The sequence below is a fragment of the Carlito syrichta genome, unplaced genomic scaffold, assembly GCF_000164805.1.
Source record: "Carlito syrichta isolate Samal-C Ts95f unplaced genomic scaffold, Tarsius_syrichta-2.0.1 Scaffold305702, whole genome shotgun sequence".
In the NCBI taxonomy this organism is placed as follows: Eukaryota; Metazoa; Chordata; class Mammalia; order Primates; family Tarsiidae; genus Carlito; species Carlito syrichta.
This window is the reverse complement of record NW_007249798.1, coordinates 609,658-617,393: the sequence shown is the minus strand read 5'-3', so window position 1 is coordinate 617,393 and position 7,736 is coordinate 609,658.

Here is a 7,736-nt window from a genome sequence, read left to right as displayed (position 1 = left end):
TGAGGCGGAAGGATCACTGGAGCCCAGCAGGCGAGGTTGCGGTGGCCGGGAGCGGCCACTGCACTCCAGTCTGGGAGACCGAGTGAGACTCCAACTCGAAAAAAAAAAAAAAAAAAAATTATTACTATGGTGTTTGCCCAATGATAATTCTCTATTTCTGCCTTTTCTTTTAAATTTACTAGTTGGAAAATTGTAAGAGATAACGTTACCTTTTCTGTTGTTTATTTATTCAATTATTTATTTATACAAGTATAAACTCATGAAAAGAAAGGCACGTTTAAATATTGAATCAAAATTCACAATAAAATGTGATAAGTGTGAATATACATGCACCAAATAACACAGCCACAATTTATGAATCAAAAACTACTCAAGATGCAAATAATCATAGAATATTTTAGTATGTCAGTGCAAGGCAGATAGATAAAAATAAGTATTAATATTGAAGATCTAAACAGCATAAACAATCATGTAGATTTTATGGGTAAATATCAAATGTTATATCTTAATAACAGAGCAGACATGTTCTCAGAATATAATTAAAACAAAATATATTAATGGAATCACATATTAAATTGCAAAGTCAACATTACTGAGTTCTATAAAGTAGAAATACAAATAGCATTCATAGTACCACTAATAAAAAACAATAAAACTGGAAATTATTAATAAAAAAATTTAAAGTCCCTTTCACCTAGAAATTAGCAAAGTTTTTAACTATCTCTTGGGTAAATGAAGAAATAAAAACTGAAATGTTGATAATAAGACACTACGTATCTGAATCTAGGATATCTTAAAGCCTGAGCAAAGAAAAATGTCTATACTAATCACTTTTATTAATAAAATATCTAAAACAAATTAATCCAATTCTAAGCTTTAAGAAGCTTTAAGAAATAAGAAAAAGTATAGCAAAATAAACAAATACAAAGCAAATTATATACATAACTCAGAGCATACTCAGAAATAAACTCTACATGAAAAAAAGGTAAATATAAAAAGAAGACAGAAAATGGGGAAAAAAAAAAACAGTACAAATAATAAAAGAAAATACAGGTGAATTTCTCTATACCCTGAATGTAGAAAAGGTTTTTAAACTATGATTAGAAACCCAAAGACTATAAAATATAAGGTTAATAAGTGTGACTAAATATAAACATTTTACAACTTACATGGCAAAAAAAGTCAACCAAAAACCCATAAACATATTTCAAAGTACAACTGAAGTTAGAAGAAATCATTTGCAACATAGTCAAATACTACCCCAATATATAAAACTCTTAAAAATTGATGAAAAGAAGCTTTAAAAAGAGTATTTAATAGAAAAGCAGTCAAAAGATATAGCACTTAGAATATATAAAAATGAAAAAAAACAGATGTGGCTAATTAATTAATTAATTAATTATAATTTAAAAATTTATTTATACATTTTAATTTACTTAAAATATATAAAAATGACCTTTAAGTATGGAATAAAATTGTCAACCTCACTCATAATTACAGATATGCAAATGAAACTACACTGAGATACCATTTCTCAAATATGAGACTAAAGAAAACGGAAAAGTGTTATAGCAACAACATCGTTTGGCTAGATAATGGGAAAAATAGAAAATCTCATGTTTTACTGAGAATAAAACCTTTTTGACAGAGAATTTGGCGGCACTTAACACAAAATAGATATGCAGTTACTATTGACCCAGCAATTCCATAAGTAGTAATTCACATTAAAGTTACATCTCCAACTAAGTGAAAATACCTTCGTGATTACTTATTTTACCTGTTTGTAACTGTAAAATATGGAAAACTCAAAAATGCCTTTACAAGGAAATATAATTGAATGTACCATAGTATGTGCATTTGGATTCTTTACAACTATAAAAAATGAGGTTTCTCATGTGGTGTTATTTCTGTACATAATAGTACAAAAATCTCAGTTGTAAAGGAAAAGAGCAAATATGCAGACATATTCAGAGGAACAAAAAAAAACTTGCAATTGAAATGATTTGACATCTAGTAATTTAGCTGTTACATAAAGCACTCAATCCATACTTGCTCTACCCCTCCAGAGTTTTTAGGCCTGCTTTGGGTACCTCCAGGACAGAACCAATATTTTTCCCTGCTTCCTGCACAGATACCCAGATAGAGGCCATCTTACTTTACTACTTCCTCTGTACCTCAATAACACATCTGGAAATTAAAATATTGGAGGGGAACAAGACTCAATCTCATTAGTGATGAGGGAAGCAAATCATTGACTTAACTTATCTCTTCACTTTATCTGAACTCAGTTTTTTTTGTTGTTTGTTTGTTTTGAGTTGGGAGGTCTGCTCTGTGGCCCAAGCTGAAGTGCAGGGGCATGATCATGGCTCTCCACAGTCTCAACCTCCCGGGCTCGTGCGTTTCTTCTGCCTCAACCTCCCAATCAGCAGGGACTACAGGCATGTGCCACCACATCAGGCTAATTTTTTATATTTTATTTTTGTAGAGATGAGGTCTCGCCATGTTGCCCAGGTTGGTCTCAAACTCCTGGGCTAAAGCGATCCTCCCATCTTGGTCTCCCAAAGTGCTGAGATTAAAAGTGTGAGCTACTGTAGTATTTGCACTCAGCTTCTACAATGACATGCCTTAAGAACTTAACCTGTACCTTACTAATAAGTTTCAACTCTAAACACTAAAAAAAAAAAAAGAAGAGAAAAGAAAGAAAAATCTCTCTCTCTTTCTCTCTCTCTCTCTCCCCCCCCATGTCTTCTATGTCTATCTCTTCTTTATCTCTAGTTTATTTCTATCTCTATAGCTATCTCATCATCTCTATCTCTCTATGTCCCCATATCTATATCCATATCTATATGAATGACAATATGCATTAGTTTGGTTGGGTTGCCATATTAAAGTATCAGAGACTGATTGGTTTAAACAGTATTTTCTCACAGTTCTGGAAGTTATGAATGTGTTTTCTCATAGTCCCAGAGGCTAGAAATCTGAGATCAAGGTGTCAGAGCTGGTTTCTTCCTCTCTCTTTGGCTTGCAAATGAGGTGACTGCCTTCTTGCTGCCTCCTCACATGGTCTTTAGTCTGTGCATGCACTGTTTTGGTGTCTCTCTCCTTTTATCTTAACCTCCTCTTTTATAAGAACACTAGTCAGATTGCATTAGGGCCCATCCCAACAGCATTCTTTAGCTTAATTTCCTTTATGAAGTCCCTATTACCAAATACAGTCTTTTTTTTTTTTGAGTTGGAGTCCCACTCTGTCATCCAGGCTAGAGTGGAGTGGCATGCTCACAGTCACAGCAGCCTCGACATGCTGTGCTCAGGCAATCCTTCTGCCTCAGCCTTCCAAGTAACTGCAACTACAGGCGTGCTACCACACACGGCTTATTTTGTGATTTATTATAGAGACAAGGTCTCACCAAGTTGCTCAGGCTGGTCTTGAACCCACGGGCTCAGGCAGTCCTCTCACCTCTGCCTCGCAAAGTGCTGGGATTACAGACGTGAGCCACAACACCTGGCCTCCAAATACAGTCGTATTTTAAACTACTGGGGTTAGAGCTTCAACATATGACTTTTAGGGAAAGCAAAATTCAGCCCATTAGCACAAAACAAGGTAGACTATAATTCAAAAAAGTCTACACTCTTTGCTCAAATTGTCACATACATATAATGTTAATTCCCAATTTCTTAGTAAATTTTTAAAAAATTTTTAAAATTTGTTTTACACAAGGGAAATAGCTTCTTCTTTTATAATCACATCATTTTTTGTATTTAGTAACATTTAAATGAATCTCTTTACCTTAAGTAATTGATGTGGTTATAAATGACTTTTGGATCTTTCCAAAATGAAAATTATTTTTAAGTGCTTTGTGGTTATTTCTGTTGGAAATACATTTGGCTACAAGAAACAGATTGATTTGTTTAAGAGTATCTTTTATAGTAATTACTGTTTTTCTCTACAATATGAAGTCTGGAGATAGACCAGGCAGGACCAGGGCAGTAGCACTTTGTCTTTCTAATTTTCCATCTTTTGCATGTGGGCTTTTACCCTCATGCTTGTTGCCTCATGGTTGCAAAGTGGCTGTTGTATCTCCATTCTCAAGTCAAATTGCAGTACAGACAAAAAGGAGAAAGGAGACATGAATAGAGGCATCACTCGTGTAAAAGAAGAAAAAGCTTTTCCTGAAATTCCCCCCAGACTTTCCCTATGTCTCATTGGCTCCAATTTTGTCAGATGGTGACTCTTCACTTCAAGGAATTTGGGAAAGCAAGGGAGTATTTTTAGCCAGGCATGTTGATACTTTGGGTTCTGTTACTAAGGATTTTGTTTCTAAGGAATAGATAAGACTGGAAAATGGAAAGGCAGCTAACAGTGTCACTGTTATAGGTATTATAACAGTGCCCAATATCTTCTGAATAGCCTTCTTGTGTTTGGGGACTGTCCCACATTCTGAATCCCATCTAAGATAGATGCCAGAATTTTTTTTCTGGGATCTCTTGTATCAAAGGAAGATACATGTGTCCTAGAATTTATAGTTGATCTGCCTGTGTGGGACTTCAGATCAGGAATAAAAAAAAATCACAAAACCCATCTTTGGTGAGAATGTAATCCAGATGTTTTGGTTTTCAGGAACAGTAATGATGGAGCAAAATCATTGTTATTAATTACGGTGTCTGTTTCCAGCAGTGACACATTAGAATCATTGCTGAAATAATTATATGGAGTGGCTTATGTGTTATTTCTTGCTGCCTGCCCACAAAAATTGGCTCTGTTACTTACCCACATATGCTCTCAGGTATTTAATATATTATGCTATGTTTAACCTATTTAGGGTGAATTTTGTTTACAATTAGAAACACCCAGAAATTGATGCTAGGAGAATTAATATCTAACAAAAGAATTTCCTGAACTGAAGCTGTTCTCCATCACATTCTCTATCACAGATCTTTGCTTCTTTTTTTGGAAGAAATACAAGAAAAATTAGTAAAATGTTATATATTTGTTTAACTATTCCCCTTTATAGAATGCAAGCACATATGGGCAGGAAATGGCTCTTGCTTTCTAATTCTTCATTTCCGCTCTAGAGTCCAGCATAGTCCCTGGCATGAACTCAATAAAGAATGACAGCGGAGGCATCTCTTGACATTAGAGAGATGAAACAAGAAAGGGCATAAGCCTAAATATGTCTGAGATGGATTGTGGAAAATTGAAGAAATTCTTCAGGAATTTCTAAAATGTATCTTATGTTTCTTAGAAATAGGAGAACATAAAATAAAACAGATTTTTTGATGATGTGGGATTATCATCATAAACATCATATACTGACTATGCCTCCATAAGACTAGGATATAACTGAAATATGTACACCTGAACACTAGTGTTCTTGTAAGTATCCTGCTGTCTTATTCTGTTTATGTTGCTATAAAGTAACACTTGAGACTGGGTAATTTATAAAGAAAAGAGGTTTATTTGGCTCACAGTTATGCAGGCTATACAAAAAAGCATGGTGCCAGCATCTGTTTCTGGTGAGGACTTCAGGCTGTTTTCACTCATGATGAAAGGTAAGGAGAAGTCAATATTTGCAGAGATCACATGGCAAGAGAGGAAGTAAAGTGGGGTGGGGAAGTGTCAGGCTCTTTTTAACTAATAGATTGAGAATTCACTCACCTCCTCACCCTCTCACATAGAGAGGGCATTGAGCTGTTTATGAAGGCTCAGCCTCATGACCCACATGTCTCTCATTAGACTCCACATCCAAATTTGGAGATCAAATTTCAACATGAGATTTGGAGGGGCAGACATCCAAACTATAGCACATTTTGACTTTCACTTTTTTCCCCCTTTAGTTCCTTTTCCACTATGCCCATGATTATATCTTCTTTTATTTGTAGACTTGTCTTTGAGAAGGTTGCAGGTTATACTGGGAAAACAATGAATTTTAGGTTTAGAAAAATCTGTGAATTCCAGCTGCACCATTTACATGGGTTTGTCCTTGAGAAAGTTGTTTAAACACTGAACTCCAGTTTTCTCTGTGATAAAATTGAAATAGTAATACCAACCAAGCAAAAATGTTGAACATGTAAGAAAATGTGAGTAAGGTTAAGATGTATACTAGTTCTCAATAAAACATAACTGTTGTAGAGCATATTCATTTTAGAACTTTTGATCTTTAGCCAATTTCCAGAAGCCTAATAGGTATTTGATAAATTGAATTCTCTTTGCTATTAATGAATCTGTTTTCTTTTTATCCATTACAACTTCTTTCTTGCTGATATTATTACTTCTACACTCTCTCTTTTCCTTCTCTCTTGTTTCTTTTCTGATTTTCTCTCTCCAGTTATAGCCTTTTCTTTATTAATCTCTTATAATAAAATTTGATTTGCATATGCATCCCATGAGCTAGCACTTGTCCTAGATGAAAAATCATGCAGCTATTTTCTTTCTTCTACTGTCTCCAAGTGTCATGTTTGTTTTGTATCTTTGGTTCTGTGGTCAGAGAGATCGGTTGAGTGTGTTTATTTTAAATATGACTTTTGGGTTGAAGAAGATATTTGTAATGCAGCCTTTCCCAATTTCCTGTTGAAATTCCTCCTAGAGAAATAAAAAGAAAAATCAAAGCAACAAAACCCAGGACTGTCAGTCAATCTATTGCCAGAATCTTAGAGGATTTCCCACTTGTTAAATGTTATGAAACTTTATTGTATCTTGCTATCAAAAACTGACCCACAGGGAATAGAGTAATTCTGAATGTCCAAATGCAGATGGGGATACCATCTATATTTCTACTCCCACTGTCTAGTCAATCATATTTTTGTAGGTTAGTCAAGGAAGAAAACCTTGCCATTATTTCTTGACAGAGTATCAATGCTAACAAATGGCTTAATTTTCCAGGAAAACCTCCTATGTAACATATTCACAGGACTCAAAAGATAATTCCAAAGGCTTTATGGACACAAGGTGCTTCTCAAGTAACTTCAAGAACCCGGAGTTTTGTAATTGGTTTCTTTAAGATCCAACCCTAGGAGTATCAGAAAGTAAGAGGTTATTGCTGCTCTAATTTTGTACTTGAACTAATAAACTTTATAGTCTGGGCACATAACTTACTTAAGGGCAAGTCATCTTTTTGGCACGCTCCAGGTAGAAGTGGGTTTATTTTGATTTGCAGATGTTTGTTCTTTCCTTCACTCACATGGTACCACATTCAAGCACATTAGCATAAATACAGAAGGTTGGATGTGGTACCTCAAGTATATGCTATACATGATTAATGGTAATGGAGTATACCAACTGCCTAGCCTTGTACCAACAGCTGTTGCGTCAGTGGTTGGCAAAGATGGGCATTCATTTGGTTTGGCTTTTGTAGTTTGCAGTGACCCATTTAGTCACTCGTGACTTTGACTTTAATTAATTATAACTTTTCTGTGACCAAGATAAATAGTGTCTGAAGACTTTGCTAGTTCATTTCTATTTATGTAATTGGGGAGAGAATTTTAAAAGATAAAAGTCTACCAATATATAGAACAGAAAACTATAGAATTTTAGGAAACGGTAAGGAGATACAAGTCAATCTTTTTTTTTTTTTTTTTTAGTTGGAGTCTCACTCAGTCGCCCAGACTGGAGTGCAGTGGCCGCTCCCGGCCACCGCAGCCTCGACCTGCTGGGCTCCGGCGATCCTTCCGCCTCAGCCTTCTGAGTAGCCGGAATTACAGGCGCGCACTACCGCCCAGCTGATTTTTTGGTTTATTGT